Genomic DNA, 19,250 nt, shown 5'->3' with positions numbered 1-19,250 from the left:
CACGTATCCCTTGATTGAAAATGAGAAATAAAGCCGAACAAAAATTCATATATCTAAACAAGTGACATTTGGAGAAATTCAGAAAGTTTCGAGTTAACTCTGTGTTAGAACACATCGGATTCGAATTACCATGAAGATGGTCTCTGGGCATCTCTTGTTGTGGACTGACGCAGCACAAGCAAATAGGTTACAAGCGTAACTTAGAAAAAGAACATAAACCTGGAATCCACTAGAAAGTTAGAGAGAAAATTCTCATTGTCTGTATTATTTGATAAAACATGAGTTGAGTTCAACCATACATGACAGCCATCTAAATACATCATTCTCACCAATTGGACAGCCCTAGGGAGTTATTGAAAGCTTAAAACAAAATAAACAGGAAGTCTATAAATTAATTACAATCTTTAAATGCATTTTTGAAAGCCCAAAATCTACCTTATGTCACAAAAAAGTGGTGAGTTGGACACGTGGCGTCGCTCCTTTTCAAGAAAATTTTATGCGACCCAATCGGACATCAAATCTGTAAATTCCTGCTGCGTCCTTTTGCCATTCTTCGCTCCAATTCTTCTTCAATCCATTCATCCATTTGTTCTACATCATGGACATAAAAGAAGCTTGGGAGGGAGTTGCAGGCATTCAACCTCTCCCTCAAGCATCTCTATAACTTTGTTCATCGAAGGACGATGGCTTGGCTTCAATTGTATACACCATAAAGCAGTTATAATCATCTTTTTTATTATTTTCTTTTCGTCTTCTGTAGCATCATCCATCTCAAGCTCTTTGCCCATGCAAAATTGGTCTGAGACCCAAAGAGGAAAATAAATTTGGCTTGAATGCTCTATGGATGCGTTCAAATTCTTCCTTCTACTTGCCATTTCCATCAACAACATTCCAAAACTATAGACATCAGCTTTGTATGAGACACCTCCAATATTTTTGTAAAACAACTCAGGAGCCATGTATCCCATTGTTCCTCTTGCTGCCGTCAAAGAGACGATGGTATTACCTACAGGATATAGCTTTGCAAGCCCAAAATCAGAAATTTTTGGGATGAAATTCTCATCAAGAAGAATATTGTGAGGCTTGATGTCAAAATGTAGAATTTGCATGTCACAACCTCGATGTAGATATTCGATCCCTTGAGCCACTCCAAGAGAAATTTCATACATTTTCTTCCAACCTAAGGGGTTGCTTCCTTCTTTGTAATAAATGTATTTATCAAGAGACCCATTAGGCATGAAGTTATAAATTAGGGCACGCTTTGATCCCTCAACACAATAACCAACAAGTTGAACCATATTAAAATGGTGAATCCTCCCGATAGTAGCTACCTCACTTATGAAATCTTGTCCGTTAGCTTTAGGCTTCTCCAACATTTTAACTGCTACAAATCGACCACTGCGTAACTTTCCTTTAAATACAGAGCCATAACCTCCTTCACCCAACTTCTCATTGAATCTGCTGGTCATCTTTTTAATATCTGAGTAAGAGTACCTTATCGGAATGAGGTTGTTATCACTTTGTAGGAATTCTTCTATGCTGCTATACATTGACAAATGCATTCTTCGGCGTTTGTAGATTAGAAGAGCAGCCAGAAATGGAACCCCAAATATAGATCTTATTGGGAGATATGCTCCTGCAAAGCAACATCACAAAAAGAATCACAAATGACATGTTTTATTGGATATAATATATGTGCGTCATAACCTTCCTCTTTGCTTCCATTTGTTTTCTCTACTGACTGATAGGCAATTCTGTACTAAAGGAATATGCAAACTCTTACCGAGTATCAGCCAATCGTAAATATCTGCAAGAGATACAAGAAAAAGTGACCAAAATCAAAGACTTGACATAAGTTTGAAATTTCGAAGCACAAATATATATACTCTGCCCTGCTTAATGGTTGACTAAGACTAATTAGCATACTACATCATATGAGGAAGGTGAAGAAGAGAGAAAGCAATTAAAGTAGCCGGACAAAATACAAGTAATAAAACTATTTAAAATTGGTAGAATTTTTATTTTCAAGAATATTTGACGTATTTTTTCCATATGTCTTTCTGGTTTTCAGCCCTGTATCGCCTTATTTCAAGTAAAACTAAACAAAACAAATGATTGAAAATGAGAAATAAAGTGTAACAAAAAGTCATAGATGATAGATTTAAACAAGTGACATTTGGAGAAATTCAGAAAGTTTGAGTAAGAAATTGTAGACTTGGAATATAGCAAGTAATTCACAAACCAAATTTGTAGCGGGTCCACTCTATTCTGCGAAAGCGGAATTGAAGCTCAAAGCCATACCCCAGTGCGCTGTGTATGTCATGATAAGAAAAGTTTCTGTTCTTTTCGTACAAGAACGACTTACTCATCAAAGTCGTCCACTCTATTCTGCACCCGTCCTCCATATCTGATGCCGTTATATTCCCTTGCTTGACATAATTATGCGTTCTCATCACAGATGAGTTCACTGTTTTTGCACATTTGAAGAAAGTTATAGGTGTTGTACTTGATGCTAATTCAAAATCATTGTAATAAGTGATGTTGTAAATGGAAAGCGAATAACGGGGGATGGAGGAGAAATTATTGTTGCGAATGCCAGGATCTACAACTCGGATTGTGAAGTTGTCGTAGTTGATTGCCTGCACAGAGTAGTTTCCCCGATGTACTCTCAATACTGTGAGGTTGTTGTGACAAAAGAGGTGGTAATTCCAGTTGCAGTTGCTTTGATTTGGATCGTTGGCTAGTCGAAAAGGGCTGGTTATGTTGTGGATGTTACCGCAGGCAGATGAGATGCACTTAGGATGGCTCTCCGTAAATAATGTACTATTTATTTGGTATAATGTACCACAAAAAAGATAGGCAAACAAGGCACCAAGACCAAGCAATAATACACTTACTATAACGAGAACACATATTCTGCAAGTGCTTGCCATGGAGAGAGAATTTTTAGACACACTTCTTCAATCCGCTAGCTAGCTTTGGGGAAGCAGCTGCTGCATTTCTATTGCACGACTTAGAGGTCAAAGCCGCGTTTGACAGGAGCTCGGTAGATATATGTCAAATCGATGGACCTGCATTTGCATATTGGCAACGACTTTCTTCCAAGTGATCATCGATGCGAAGGCCAATTGCATGCTCTGAATTGAAAGTGGGGGACAATGGCCTGTTGAAGATTCTTTATAAATAAATAAATAACAGGTAATTATTGTTGAATATTAGCCCAAATTATTGTTTAGTTAAGTGTGTGGGAGCCACTTTATTATTGTTTGCTAGCTTTCTATTTTTTGGCAATTTCGTGGGCTTTGCGGGGAAATGATGGCACAGGAGGAGAAATGATAGCCTTTTCTGGTCTAATGGTGACCTTTTCTGGTCTAATGCCGCATCATAGTCTCATAAAATATGATACGATATGATCAGATGGATATTTGGTTGCTAGAAGAAATCCATGGGCAATGCATCAAGTCAAAAATAATGCTCATATAAAATCTTCGTTTTGCATGCTGCTAATGACATTTATATGTATTATATAAATGGATGTAAGAATTGAAATGTGGGGACAATTGCCGGCGTCAAAGAAAAAAATAATATGTGATGATTAAGTAACTTATATCATTAAATAAATACACATATATATATACAGAGAGCTTTCGTTGAGGGATACTCTTGTAGGGCCCACTCCACATTGTATTTCACTAATCCAAACCTTCTATTTTGTAGATATTCATTCAAAGATCATCTATACAAAAAATCACTTGAATCCGATATCATTTGACTAATCATTTAAATTATTGAAATTTAAGTACTTTCTTGAAGTACCGTGTTCATTGATTTTGTTGGTCTCAATTAGATGCTTTAATGATTTTCAATTTACATGAATTTTTGAAAGGATGATCGATGAATGAAGATTTGAAGAATAGATGTTTGGATTGAAAAAAATTTCGTAAGGGACTCTAAAGGGTGTCCCTCAATAAAATTATTTGAGGGATCCCTTGTAAAATTATTTGAGGGATCTTATTTGAGGGGCACCCTTGTAGGGCTCACTCCACATTGTATTTTCCCAATCCAAATCTCTATTTTTTAGATAATCATTCAAAGATCATCTCTACTAAAAATCACTTGAATCCGATATCATTTGACCACGTAATTGGGTTATTGAAATTTTAGTACTTTCTTGAAGCCTCATGTATTGATTTTGTATGATACAATTGGATGTCAAAACCGTTTTCAATGTGTCTAATTTTTTACAAAAATGATCTATGAATGTAGACTTAAAAAATAGATGTTTGGATTAATTGTTAAAAAACAATTCGTAAGGGACCCTAAAGGGTGTCCCTCAAATAAAATTATTTAGGGAATCCCTTAATAGAAGGAGATGTATATATATAGAAATTCTCTTATGCAGAAGTTCGGATATTATTATCGTGCGGACATCCCGATAAAAGAAACAACTATATATATATATGTGTGTATGTAACAGTTAGATTGATAATACATATCACAATATTATTGGTATATATCAACCATGACTAACTTGTATTTATACATCACCATATTAACAAGCTCAAAAGCCAAGTTGTATCATAAATCAAAGTAGAGGTCCTGAATTTACTTTATTGTACCAATATTTTATTCTTATTTATTGTTCTTATTGTTCTTCTTATATGTAAATTGTATATGTTTGCACCCTGAAGAGAACTACAAAATATTTTTGCGAGCTTTGGTTTATAGTCATTAATTATAGAGTTTATTATTGTGATAGACAAAAAATAAATTTCACCTAATTTACTTGAGGTCAAAGACTAATAAATGTACCTAAAATTACTAAATCCTATAAATTAGAAGGAATGGCACTGAAGCTTATTTAAATTATTTCATTATTTCATTTGAAGTCAAAAACCTCAAAATTACACAACCCTCAAAGGAGAAAATCTTCATTCACAAACCACTACACCAACCTTGTTTTTGTGATATTTGTTCAGTTATGCAATATTATATTAACATTAAACAGCTTTTTTAAATGAAAAAAAAAAATTCAACACTGATTCACACAAGATTTGTATCAAATCCCTCATGCTCTATATTTATGCAACGCAAAACAATGTACATATCAATGATGTAAACAAAAATAGCAAACAAAAACATAAAATGCAACAAAAACCAATTCTATAAAATAAAAAAATAAAAAATAAAAAATAAAAAATAAAAAAACTGCAATGCATTGTGTATTTTAATAATGATCAATCTACAATGTAAAAAAAAAAGCCATCATGAAAACAAGCAACTAAATAAAGTCAAAAAGGCATATCCATTGATGACACAATTGTACTATTTTCATTAACTTCAAAAATCATACCAATATACAAAGATAAAAAAAATTTAGCCAATTGTAATTAAATGAAAACTGCAACGCATTGTGTGCAAAACTGCAATGTTGTGTGTGCAAAACTGAGCAGTTCTTTTTTCATGATTCCAAATATGAAAGAAATTGCAACAACAACAAAAAAAACCAATTCTATAGAAATATAAACTGTAATGCATTGTGTATTTTAATAACAATGATCAATGTACAATCTAATAAAAACATAACAATAACAGTAACAAAATAAACAAAACAAAAAAGCATTAAACAGAAACCGCAAAGAAATGTTTGTGAATAAATTAAACAAAATTGTAAAGCAACAAAAAGGCAAGCGCTATGATCAAAGTATTAAAACTAAGTCAAACAAACATATAGGTTCAAAATCAGACAGACTTCTTTTTAATATCCAATCATCATTGGGCTTAATAATTTTAACTTAAACATTCAGAAACTGCGCTGCAATTTCTAATCAAGTTGCAACCAAAATAACAAGAACAAAAAAAACAAAAACAAAAACCGAAAATCAAATTCATCATGAAAATAAGCAACGAAACAAAGTAAAAAATGCATATCCATTGATTACACAATTGTATAATTTTCATTGACTTCAAAAATCATACCAATATCCAATAATAAAACAATTTAGCCAAATGTAATTAAATGAAATTGCAATGCAATGTGTACAAAAAGTGAAATCCTAACATGTGAACATATCCTAACATTATATATGAGTCTCCAATTCCACTCATTTTCCAACTTTTGATGCTTGTAAGGACCTATATTCCAGTTGCTGGACTGTTCTGTAATCATTCAATACATGAATACCACAAGCACATTGCCACAAGTACACGTATTTTCCAGTAGACTCATTGTCCTACAAGTATATATAACCTATCCCAAATTTGAGTTCCCTGCAGACTTAGGACATCTTCCATATCTTAACCATCAAAACCTCATCCCAAATTACACATACAAGTTTATAACCCTCAACTCTGTCTTTTGGCATATCATGCACAGAAAATTAGGCTCACCAAAGTCATATATAATCTAGTCTATGGCTGATTAATTAATTAAATAAGAATAAATCCAATACTAATCTTTGGATCCTCTGTGTTACCAAAGAAAACAAAGAGAATTTGTTTCAAAAAAAATGAAAAGAGAGGGAGAGAGAGAGAATATATCAAACCTCATGCTTGGACTAGTTCTTGTGGATCCGACTAGTGGTGTCCAAGAGCGACTCATGCTTGGCGAAGGTGGAGTGGTCAAAGAGCTCAGACCATGGGTGGCACTGGTAGAGGCTACGAAGATTTTCTCAAATGTGGTTGAGGAAGGTGCAAAAGGCTGGGGTGGCGATCGGGGCTTAGGATTGGGCGGAGCCGACCTAGGTGGCGGTGGTTGTGGAGGTGGTTGAGACTAGAAGGATCGAAGGTGGGGTTGGGGCTATTTGTGCAATACTGCACCGGGGAATATTCACGGATTGATTCTTCACCCTTCGAACTCCCTTCTTCTTCTTCCTTTACGCCCCCTATAAAAAAAATCTAGGTCAATGGACCACACCCATGGGGGTGTTGGCGAAAGGCCCTCCGATGCCTAATTTAGTTAATTGGATCTTAGGAAGATACGACAAAGTAACGAAAAGGATGGAGTTCTTCTCTCATGGAGAAAACCAGGTGGTCGGAGTCGAGTGTGTTTTTGTGACAACCAGAACTAAAATTAATATTTAATTATTAATTTATTATGATAAAAGACTATCTTGCCCCTGAATATTTTAATGGGTTTAAAAGTTGACCTTTTTTATCGAAAAAGAATTTGGAAATTTCGATCAAACTGTTATGTAGAGCACTTCGAGATAAGTCCGTAAACACACAGTGGGCTCAAATCCGAGTTGTATTGAGGAAGTTACGATCAAAATATGTAGAGGGAGTTCAATGTATGGCTTATTTATAATCAGTATATGACTGTTAAGAGTATTGGGAAGTTGCAAAGTATTGTTTTAGAGTTGTGAATATGTGAGTACATCACGCACATGAGAATTCAGTTTGATTTGTAAAACACATGGCAATATGATGAATGAATAAGATATTCAATTACATTATTAAAGGGAAAGAACTACGTGTGGTTTGATCCCTTATTAAGGGTACGTAGGAAACCTAGAATTCTAGATGCAGCCGCGAGGTCAAGTGATTGAAAGCAGTCCAGTTAAGTTATTTTGAAACCTAACATTGTTCTGGGAATGTTCTAAGATTTAGAATCGAATTTTATTAGAAGAATGATTTATTTGATTTGTTGAGGCTGATGCCAAAATGATATGATGCTTGATTGCTTGGATACAAGTGGAAACTTTTGGGAAACGAGCAAGTTACAGGGGAGACTCTGTCGAATTTTCGGCATAAGTCTAATTGATAGTAAAAATTGGTTTCTAGTTAGAAGGGCAAGTTGGTCATTTGTGCCCGGCATTTGCCAGGTGTCAGACACGCACAGGGTTCGGCTCGGATTCCAAAGTGGAATTTGGGCCGAGTCCTATCAGTTTTGGTTAGAGCCGTGTGAAGGAGAGAGAGAGAGAGAGAAAGAGTGGCGTGCAGGGAGAGAGAGAATGAGAGTTCTCTAGGATTTTCAGAATTGATTTTAGAATTACCTTGTGTGTGTTGTGTAGCCATGTATTTATAGAACTCATGCCTTCTAGGGTTTGAAGAAGAATCCTTATTTAATTAGAATTATTCTTACCAAAAAAATAGGAGATTGGAATTAATCAAGGAGTTTTGGTGGAAATCTTCCTTGATTTAGGGAGATATTCCCTTCTTAAATCAAATAATATCTTCCTAATTAAATAGGATTTAATTAGATTGATTATTTGACATAAGGACTTTCCCTTTTCCACGTGTCACTCGTTCGTTGGTCACCGAAATATTTGTTCCCACAAATGCCCTCCAACTTCTGCATGGCACATGCATGACATGGAGGATGTGAGAAATATTTATCGAGCTTTCCAACTGTGTCTGGGCTTCCTTTTATGAACTGGGCTCCTGACTAGAAGAGGTTTTTGGTTTCTTCTTGGAGTTGGGCTCCCAATTGGAATAGGCTTGTGATTTCATTTTGACCTAAGATGCCCAACCTTTATAAATACAAGGCTTCTCTTCAAATTGAAAACTTGTATTCCTCTAATTTCTAACTTGTGAGAGAGATCTTGCTTGAGTGTACTACTTGTTGAGGAGAGGAGTTGTCGTGCACACTGAGGTAGGTCACGCTTGTCTTTTTGTTTTTTTGTTTTTTTTTAAATTTTCATTTAACTTCGTGCCGAGGACCAGCTGGCGCAGGCCCGGTCAGTTGTCGTCATGATTGTATGGGGCAGCTAGGGTGACCAGCTGTGACTGTGGCAGTGGTCGCTGGTGGCTGCTGCAGTGACTTTTTTTTTTTTTTTTTTTTTTTGCTCTTGCCGGCGAGGACCAGTTAATTGTCATTGTTGTTTTATGATAGCAGGGAGCGTGGTGGCTAGAACGATTAGACTATGGCAGCGCAACTGTGGCCGCTTCTGATGGCAGTGATTACGACCGCTTTATTTTTTTTTCTTTTTTTTTCTTTTGCCGTGTACGGCATGAGCCTGGCTATTGGACTGCGACTTTTGCTGCAGTTTAGCAACTGGGCTATGCTGCAAATATAATTGTGAGTGCTGGTGGTTGTCACCGGATGATGGCTAGCCCTTTTTTTTACTGGAGCTAGATAAGTTGTGACCTGCTAGATAGGTTGTCGCTCGGCTCTGGCCAAGAGGCTGCATTGCCTGCTTGGACTGCGTGGCCTTCTCCTTTTTGTTATTTTTGTCTTGCACCGCAAGTTAGGATTTTGACTTGCTATCTAACTTGTTATTTTCTCCTTTTTGTAGATGTTCAACAACCATGTCATTTCACAAGGGAAGCCGATCACCTAGATCACAAGTGCCCTTGTACGTGTGGGGTGGTTCCAAGGTGTATAAGAAAAGATTCGTGGCGAACTTGCATTATGTCATAACTGAGGCTCACTTCTAGAAGTGGCACCCACCTATTCCTCAGTTATACCAGGTGACATGCATGTCTGGTTGTCGAATCCTTGAATTGTTGACGTGCCTCGCTGGACCCGAATGATCCGGATGCCATGATCATCACCTTCTACCCCTTCTAGTTTTCCTTAGGCTTCACGTTTCCCCTGTCGAAGTTTTTTAGGAAGGCATTTTGTGTCATGGAGTGTACCCCAAGCCAATGTACTTTAAACATATAACAGGTAATCATCTGCTTTAATAACCTAAACTGCTTCTTTAAGCTGGGCTTGACTATACGAGAGTTCTTTTACTTCTTCAATGTGAGACATTGCAAGAAGTATGCCCAACTTTATGTGTGCAATCCTAAGCTGTTTGACAATCTCAGCTAAGGAGGTGAGCGGAAGGTGGGAAGGTGACGTAGGCGACATTCTACTCGTTCCCATCACCTACTGCAATGGTATGTCATACTATATTAATTTGCTTCAATTTTATTTGAATTCTTTCATGTGTGACTCACTGACTTCTGTCTTTACTTGTAGAGAAGGATATCAGCAAGAAGCTGGATCTCGGACTGGACATGGCTAAGGTCCATCGAGCCTTGAATATCCCTGCAAGGTTTTGCAAATGGTGCTGGTTGTTGAGCGAGCATCGAAAGAAGTTTGGTCGCCTACCCCTACCAGGGAAGTTGCAAGGTAGAAGCAGTATGGTCCTGATTCGGATGATCTAACTGACAAATGGGAGTAGTCCTTGACCGAACCCCCTTAGAAAGAGGAAAGTTGCTCCTAAGTCTTCCAAAGACAAAGCTACAACCTCAGGAGCAAGAGATGCGTCTTTATTAAGAAAGAAGCCGAGACTTCCTTTCACTGTGATCAAGTCTTCTTCAAAAGAGGTGTTGTCTGCTAAGAAGACTCAAGTGAGAGCTGCTTATTTTTCGCCTACCAAGGTCAAGCAACTTGTAGGCATGGATAACAAGAAGGTTGGTGGCATGCATAACGCTCGCGACATTTTGCTCAAGTCTTCAACTAAAAAGCTCAAAACCTGTGATCTGCCCTGCAAAGACGTATGCTCTTGATCTAGTTTACCTGCCAAGAAGCAGAGAACTGCTTTGTCGTCTGCCAAGGTCAAGCATCTTGTAGGCATGTACAATAAGAAGGTTGGTGGAGTGCATAAAGTCCACGACATTTTGCTCAAGTCTTCAACTTTAAAGCTGTGATCTGCCCTGCCAAGACATATTCTCTTGATCTACTTCACCTGCCGAGAAGCAGAGGACTGCTGACTTTTGTCACAGAAGTTTGAGTCATCTGCATCTACCGAGTTGAGAGAGGTCAAGCTTGGAGCTGGTCTAAATCATTGACTTTCTTCGATGTGATAATGTCACTAACGAAAAAGACTTGGTAGTCATCTGCTCAGGGGAAGGGTCCTTTAGATGCATGGACTGTTGATCCAAAGGTTGACAAGCCTAACTTTGCTAGGGATGTGTGTGTGTGTGTGATCTACTTAAGAAGAACTTCTTATCAAGCCCGTCTGTTTACGCCAAGCCTTTTCTTGGAGAAGCAAAAGGAAGTGGCAGTCGCTTTATTTCAAAAGGGAGTGATTTTTTATGTTAAGGCTGAGTTGCCCCCTCTTCTGCTCAGCTCGAAGAGTTGGAGAAGAAGAATGCTGAGTTGACTGGCATGCTCTCTAATAGGACCTACCCAGGATTTCCCCTCAGAATCCGTGACGAACCTTGCTTTCCATCCTACATCTAATCGATATCGGACTCACTTTTCTAAAACATTCTTTTTCCCTAATTTAAACTAATAAAGACTTCGACTTCTGTCGAAATTTCGACAAAGTCTACCCCATAATTGGAACATTCCCCAAAATACCGTACCTGCAAACAAGTACAGAAATAGTCCAAACTTTCAGCATGCACAAGTTAAAGCACACACGACCGTTAAGACTTTTCAAATGGACTTTACGCCCTCTACCCAAACTCAAAACAAGCAAGCAGAGTAACTAAAGATTAAGTTTATAACCCGGAAAAAAGGAAAGTAGAGAAAGATAAAGGAAAGTTCCTATGGTGTGAGCTTACGGAGCGGACAACGATGATGCCTCGACGTGGTGGTCTCGACTTCAGATATCTAGAACCTAGGGGGCGCAAAACAAAAAAAGTGAGTGGATGAAAACAAAGCGTTAAACATAATTTATATTCAACATAAATAACCTCCTCCGCTTTAGAAAATATTGTCAAAACACTGTGCAACAAAATCCTTTTATATACGTGCATATATACCATCCGATACTTGAAAATAAGTCAATTCAGTAAGTTCATGTCATAACATATGATAAGGAAAACCATAAAATTTATACTTCTCAAATTCTTGGAAAACAATGTCAACTTATTCTTTTTAATCCTTATTGACTAGACCACGGGATAGCATCACATTATCCTATGACTAGAGTTGAGCAGTCCAACCGGGGGGACTATTGCTCTACAGCATACATGCCGGCAACACATTGCACGTGCGGCTGAAACAAGTCTTACACGTGCAAACTGCCTGTCAAGGGCCTACGGCACACCCCTCGAAGGGTGCTCGAGTTTCGACATATCCAAGTATCCATTGTATCTAAATATCAATATCCAAGGAGAGGTACATATAATGGCGTGCATTAGCCAAAATCTAAAATTCAATTTCATAAACAAATATATATAATAAAATACACTCTCCCTTATGAAATCCACAGAAACCATATTAAAGAAAAAGTCAAACTCATAAACTCGTTCGAAAATAGTATAACCCAAAACATAATATTCAATATACAAAATCATTGTCTCGAGGGTTCGGTCTCAATCGAGTGATTGAATCTAAGCCAATCGCACAATCAAAAAGCATCGGTTCGTCTAACCCTAGAATCATTGACTCGGAGTATCCAAGACTCCGATTCTCGATCTGCAAGTTCCTACTAGATCCTAAAGGTATAGGGAAGAACATATTTGAAAATGGAACCGATCGAACAGTTCAAACCTATCGAATCCAGATATCGCATAATAGGCGCAATATCCGTTTGATAGTCAAACGGTAACCAAATTCAAATCCGAGCATACTTTCATGCTCGAGACAACGTGGGGAACATTTTAGAACATAATGGGCCACTACAAGGTGGCCCACACACCTCCGGCAGAGGTGGGTGGCTTGAGAGATTTTCTAGCGACGACCAATCTCCAAATCACCGGCTAATCTTCATACCATTAGGTCAATCACTACTAGAGGAACAACTTTTGGTCTTAGACCATTGCCAAAAAGTGGCTGGAACTAGGTGAAGTCATGGTTAAACCACCGACCTAAAATGGGTACGTAAATCAACTCTCAAAAACTAAAATCGATTCGAAAAACCTATACTATCAGCAATATCATGAGGAGAGGATTGCAATCCATACATGGATCGACTGAAATGGTCACCAATGTCACTGGAAAGACTGCTCGGGAGCGAAGTTGTGTCTATTCTGCCTTACTAGTTTGCTGGCTGTGTTGACATGTAAGCGATTATAGATGATCCGCAGATTGATTCCAAGCATGTTAGAACACATTTTTGTTATTCTAGAGGAAGATGGTCAGCTCCAGCTTTTATTGTACGCTTAAGCGCAAGCCGATCTTCATTTTTCTCTTTGGCTTATCAGGATCGAGGGGTACTCGCTCTACGTCCTTTTTGGGGCTCCATCCTTCTTCAAGAAAGACCTCCAAACGAATTCTCGCATCTTGGTCCTTGCTCGAGGAACAACTTTTGGTCTTAGACCATTGCCACAAAGTGGCTGGAACTAGGTGAAGTCATGGTTAAACCACCGACCTAAAATGGGTACGTAAATCAACTCTCAAAAACTAAAATCGATCCGAAAAACCTATACTATCAGCAATATCATGAGGAGAGGATTGCAATCCATACATGGATCGACTGAAATGGTCACCAATGTCACTGGAAAGACGGCTCGGGAGCGAAGTTGTGTCTATTCTGCCCTACTAGTTTGCTGGCTGTGTTGACATGTAAGCGATTATAGATGATCCGCAGATTGATTCCAAGCATGTTAGAACACATTTTTGTTGTTCTAGAGGAAGATGGTCAGCTCCAGCTTTTATTGTACGCTTAAGCGCAAGCCGATCTTCATTTTTCTCTTTGGCTTATCAGGATCGAGGGGTACTCGCTCTATGTCCTTTTTGGGGCTCCATCCTTCTTCAAGAAAGACCTCCAAACGAATTCTCGCATCTTGGTCCTTGCTCGACTGTCAAGAATTGGATCTATTTCCTCTACTCCTTGTTCTGTTTGGCTTACTGGTATAAATTGGGCTTGCTTTCTTTTCTTCAACCTTTGGGCTGAACACCTTCTCTCCATTGCCTAATCACTGTTGATCAGACCGACACCACCCCGTTGAATTGGTTAGCAGATTTTCTAATGTGTGGCGGATGTGACGGCTTTGATCTTGCCAATCCGTGGTCTACCAGAATGCCATTGTAGGGGGACTTCTTCAATGATCATAAATGTTTATAAGCTGGTCAACAGAAAGAGTAAACATCAAGGTCTATCATGCCCATAGTAACCGAGGTCTCTCTATTGAAGCTAGTTAGCGACCTGGTTGGGTTGTTGATCCTGGTCTCCATGCCCATCTGCCTGTACAACCGCAACTGCAAGATATTGGCAACGCTGCCCTCATCCATATGAAGTCGGTCGATCACAACCTGCACAATCTAGATGCTGATGACGAGGGCATCTTGTGCAACAGATCAAGCCCAATCAAGTCTTTCTTCTGGAAGACAATCATGATAAGGCTTGGGACATCACAGTTGCTTGCTTAATCTTCCTTTTCTTTTCCTTACTGGTCAGCTTAGACTACTCGGAGTCGACCAGGATTGTGTTAATCCTTATGACCTTCTGGGGAGGCTCATTGGCTGCATCGCGGTCCTCAATCTACTAGATAACCTTCTTTGCCACGAACTTCATACAATGGCCTTCTCTCTAACCAGCACATCGATGTGCTTTTTCCAACAAAGAAATTATTTGTATAATGCCCGTGTGTCCCATAGAAGGCATAGTACCTACTGGTATCTCTCTTAGTTGGATTTCAAGGGTGGTGGTCTATTCAACCAAGCCTTGTCTTTCACTTTGGCTAAGATTTGATGCATAGGGATGAAGAACTTAGTGTAGCTCTCATATGTTGGGGCTCTCCCTTGGGGTTACGACTTGAGCTTTCCTTCTGGTTCCTGCTGCTGGCTCTATCTCATTTCTGACCTGCTGGCTAGTCGACTTGCTTGGCGGAGTTTTTGGCCGCAATCCGAACGTCATCCCAGAATGTATAGCAATCCGTGGTCGCAAAGACTTCTGCCAGAGTCTAGCTGAGAGCTATGGTTAGCTTATGGTATAGGTCATGCTTAGTTAGCAAGCCCTTCTTGAAAGCAGAGGATGCAATCCAATCATCGAATCGCATAATGTTAGTTTTTTCCACCTTGAACTTCTTTTGTAGGTTGAATAGGTGGTCAAGTTGCATCTTGATCATCTGGTAGGAGGTGTACTTCTTTTTGAAGATGACTGCTAGATCTTTAAAGTTGTTGATTGACCCGGACGAAAAGGTATGGAACCAGGCTTGAGCTGCTCCTCTCAAGGTCATTGCAAATACCTTGCACATTAGCACATCCTCGGATTTGTAGAGAATCATGACACTTTTGAAATGCTTCAGATGGCTCTTGGGATCTAAATCCCATTTGAATGGCATGAAAGATGGCTCTCAGGGCCGCATGCTCAATCTCACTAGTGAATGAAAAGAAGTTCACTTGGTCAATCTCCTTGCGTGGAGCATCCTCCAAATCTCCTCCAATTTTCAAGTCTCGAAGTCAGTTATTCCAGAGCTTCCCGACATGTTCTGTTCACAAGGCTTACAGTTCACGTATGTGTCTCCCACGAAGTGAGCGTACTGGTCTACTCCTTGATTGCCTCTAGGTGGCTGACCTCCTCTATTGTCTTGCTTGTGTGGCGTATTATAGACTGAGCTTATGAGGGGTTCTCTTCGGCTTGTCATTGTGAGCTAGCATTTTCAAAGCGAGCCAGTGAGCATCCTTCTTCGCGTATTTGACGAGGGTCGATGGGATGACCTCCTTAAGGCCCTAGCTTCTCATGAATGCTTTTTTGTGCTCCCAGCCTCTCATAAACATTGGACCTAATGACAGGACCCACCACGGAATTTCCCGAAGACCGAAGCGGACCCCGTCTTTGATCCGACATCATCCCGATGTCGGGCCCACCTACTAAGAAATCGAGACTTTCTACCAAAAATTTGGCAGAGTCTCCCCTGTAATTTAAGCAATCCCAACAAAATTTACTCAACCTGCAACATACACACAAAATAATAATCCCAACCAGCAGCATGCTTTCATACATCTACAAGTCATACTAGAGTGGCCTCCGGCCTCACAAGTAAAATCTAGCATGGCAATACAGAGCATCTACCGAATTTAGATTACAAGAACAGTTGAGTAGAGGAAATTACACAGTTCCTAACTAGAAAGATGCACCGATTGAGCTTCGTACACCACTTGCACGTTTCCTGGAGCGACTACTAGCTGGGGGGCGCAAAACAGAAAACATGTGAGTGGACAAAAACCAGATTCGCAGTTAAAAACAATATAGTAACCCCACCATGTAAAAATAATGCGCAAGTCATACAGGTTCACAATTCAATAATTAATTACTCAAAACATGTTTCATTAAAACTTTTCTAAAAACATCAGTTATCTCTTTCAAAAAGAATCTCATTCTCTCAACCTTACCACTCCTGTCAAACTACTACACAAACTCGAATTCCTTACACACTCAACTATATATATACATATAAATATACATATATATAAATATAAATATAACTATAAATATCTATACGATATACACATCACACCACCTAGGTACCGGGGAAAACAATCCAACTGGGGGATCGTTGACTAGTCCGTAGGATTTCCAGGTGCTATCCTGCGTCTAGGGATGAGCGGTCCAACCGGGGGACGAAACTCCAAAGCTCCCACACCGGAACATCCAACGCCATGTGTAGCTCCCAAACTATGTCCTACGCGCGCAGACTGGATCATCACACACCGGAACATCCAACGCCATGGTGATGACCCTAACACTATACAAAGTCTTTCCATACGCCGGAACATCCAACGCCGCATATGGAAAGTGTCTCACACGCCGGAACATCCAACGCCGCGAGTGAGACTAGTAACTGGGGAAGGTACTTACGTAGTGTAATCACACAACTTCTCTCCAAAACCACATTCTTCCACAACAACCTCCAACTACCCCAATATCTCGTCTATAGAGAATATATAAATATACCTCCCCATTATCCATATAATTGCACTCTCAAAAACTCAAAATGCCAAACTCACAATATATTGCCAAGTGCTATACGACCGTCAAAATCAATTCATGAATAAAATATATAAATTCCATAAGCCATTAAAACATTATGCAAAATCTTTCATCAATTAAAACCATGCATATGATTAAAACCAAGTCCACTCACAAGTATTCCCTCGCTGCCTGACCACGTGCGGGTCCTGCTTGCTGCGTACGTGCAGTCGAAACACCTATTTCGAGATACGAACCGTTAATTAATATAAAATCACGTCTAAGCGAAAATTACAAATTAAATGCTTAACTCCCCAAATTCCCCATACGTGCACATTGAAGAAGGTATCCTAAGGTCCGGTTACAGGTTTAGGAAGCGTTCACGGTTTTTACGGTTATCGCTAACCCGCAAACTTTGCATTATTGAATCGGAACATCCGGGCTCCGATTCAGAATTCGTGAAGTCCCATACGGTCCTAGGAATTCCTAGAACAACATATTTTAATTCGGGAAAGATCTAACGGTCGGAACCTATCGAACCCGGATAACGCACAATATGCGAAAATCCGTTCGATAGTCAAACGACATCCGAATTGAGATCCGCGAATTCCTATGCGCTCGTGACAACCTAAGGATCTCATCGGGTTAATTTACATCCTCACCAACCTCGCCCACGCGCCGCCACACGCGCCGGCAGCGCGTGGGTGTGTAGAGTAATTCCGGCGACGGAAAAACTCCACACCCGAGCTCACCCTTCCTACCCTAGCTTCTACTCGATGTCAGGATCACTTCATTCAACTACGGGAAGTTCCAATTCGGCCAGCAACTGGCCGGAATTTCATTTTGAAATTCGGCCAAAACCTAGGTTTTCTAATCGGTTTTCTAGACTCAAAATCGATCAAAACCTATACAATCATCAGCTAGAACTCGAAAAATGGATGAGAAACCATACCTCAATCACCGGGTTTGGGCGGCGAAGGCGGCGGCTGGCGGCTAGAGGTGGACTGGGGAACGTCGGCGAGGTCTGGCCAGTTGTTTTGTGTCCGGTCTCGGGTCCTGCCGTGGCCGGAGCTGAGAGAACCGAGGAGAGAGAGAGAGAGAGAGAGAGAGAGGACGTCAGGGAGAGAGAGAGAGACTGAGGAGAGAGAGAGTGTCGCGCGCGAGGAGAGAGAGAGAACTGAGGAAAAAATCTGATTTTTACCAAAATTTTTTGAAATATTTACAAGTTTGCCACTAACAATGTTTTGCCCGTAACTTTTTCGTTACAACTCCGATTCAAGCCTACCGCGTGTCTACGAATTCGTCTCAGTACCACCTACCCAGAAATACCATCCACGGTTCCAAAATCCTTCGGAAGAAGAAAGTGACCAATTTACCCCTATCCCAAGGGTAAATTCGTAACTTTATTTAAATCGATTAAGATAAACATTTAATTTGGAGTCGGGGTGTTACACCTAATCTTGAATGGAGGCTTGATCTACTTTGGTTAGGGCTTGTTAATGCTTGCAACATGCCTTAGTGCTGAAAAACGCGTTCTTATTTTCCTCATCACCTGCTGGTTCTTGCTCGACCTAATTGAGACCTCTTGAACTGCTTGCTGGTGCATTTATCCATAATTCTCTCTTCGCTTTGGAATCTAAGGCCAAGGTCTCAGACCAAATCAATTTGTTTGAGAAGTTGTCCAACCAAGTTATTTTGGCTGTCTATTCTTTAAGTTAACTCGTCGACTTTGAGATTGAGGTATGGTTGATTGCGAGGATCAAGAAGAGAGAATTGTATGGAGCCCAATTGCACATGGGCTAGGGTTTTGTTGGAGGCATAGGGAGCAAATGTCAAGTGCACCGGCAAATGAGGGAATGGTAGTACTTGCTCCAAGATTGGGTCGTGACTTATGGTGGAGGCAAAATAGCCATGGACGGTGGTGACACCACCTTGAATATGCGCTTTGGATCCAACTGTGGACCCCTGAGGGTAATTCCCTAGTTTGACCATGGGGCCAAAGGGATGGTTGTTGGATCCGGCCGCAAGGTTTTGCTGCTGCAAGTTAGTGCTGGACGTGAGGCCACGAGGAGGTGCGATGGTGTGTGCCGAAAAGGTGCTCTCGGCCACAGGGCTAGTGAAGGAGCAGAAGTGATGTTTGGAACAGTGGTGATAGCCATGGTGCTGGCATGTGGAGTCGTACCCATGGCCACGAGGCTAAGAGGAAAATTCGTGGTTTCGAAGGCGGAGCGTGGTGGATGGCTCGACACTGCGTCTTTGCGATGGTTAGGGTACGTCTCGGAGTCACAACAGCCTTGCTTCTCGTGCGCTTGCTTCCAACCATGGTTGTTTGGAAGGCTTTGGTTCAGTGTTGAATATGAGGAAATAGATTCATTTGATTCAAGAGCGATGCATTGAGTATAACTTGATGCTTTCAATGAAAGCACCAAAATGTTTATGCAAATATCCACACGGGGGAATATTCGCTGATTGATTCTTCACCCTTCGAACTCCCTTCTTCTTCTTCCTGCT

At 40.0% G+C, this 19,250-nt stretch overlaps 1 pseudogene; it reads right to left on the bottom strand.

Moving 5' to 3' along the window:
* On the bottom strand, positions 226 to 2,987 carry LOC109947729 (annotated as a pseudogene).

The sequence above is a fragment of the Prunus persica genome, chromosome G2, assembly GCF_000346465.2.
Source record: "Prunus persica cultivar Lovell chromosome G2, Prunus_persica_NCBIv2, whole genome shotgun sequence".
Lineage (NCBI taxonomy): Eukaryota > Viridiplantae > Streptophyta > Magnoliopsida > Rosales > Rosaceae > Prunus > Prunus persica.
The sequence above is the reverse complement of the archived record's forward strand: the minus strand, read 5'-3'. Positions and strand labels throughout refer to the sequence as shown.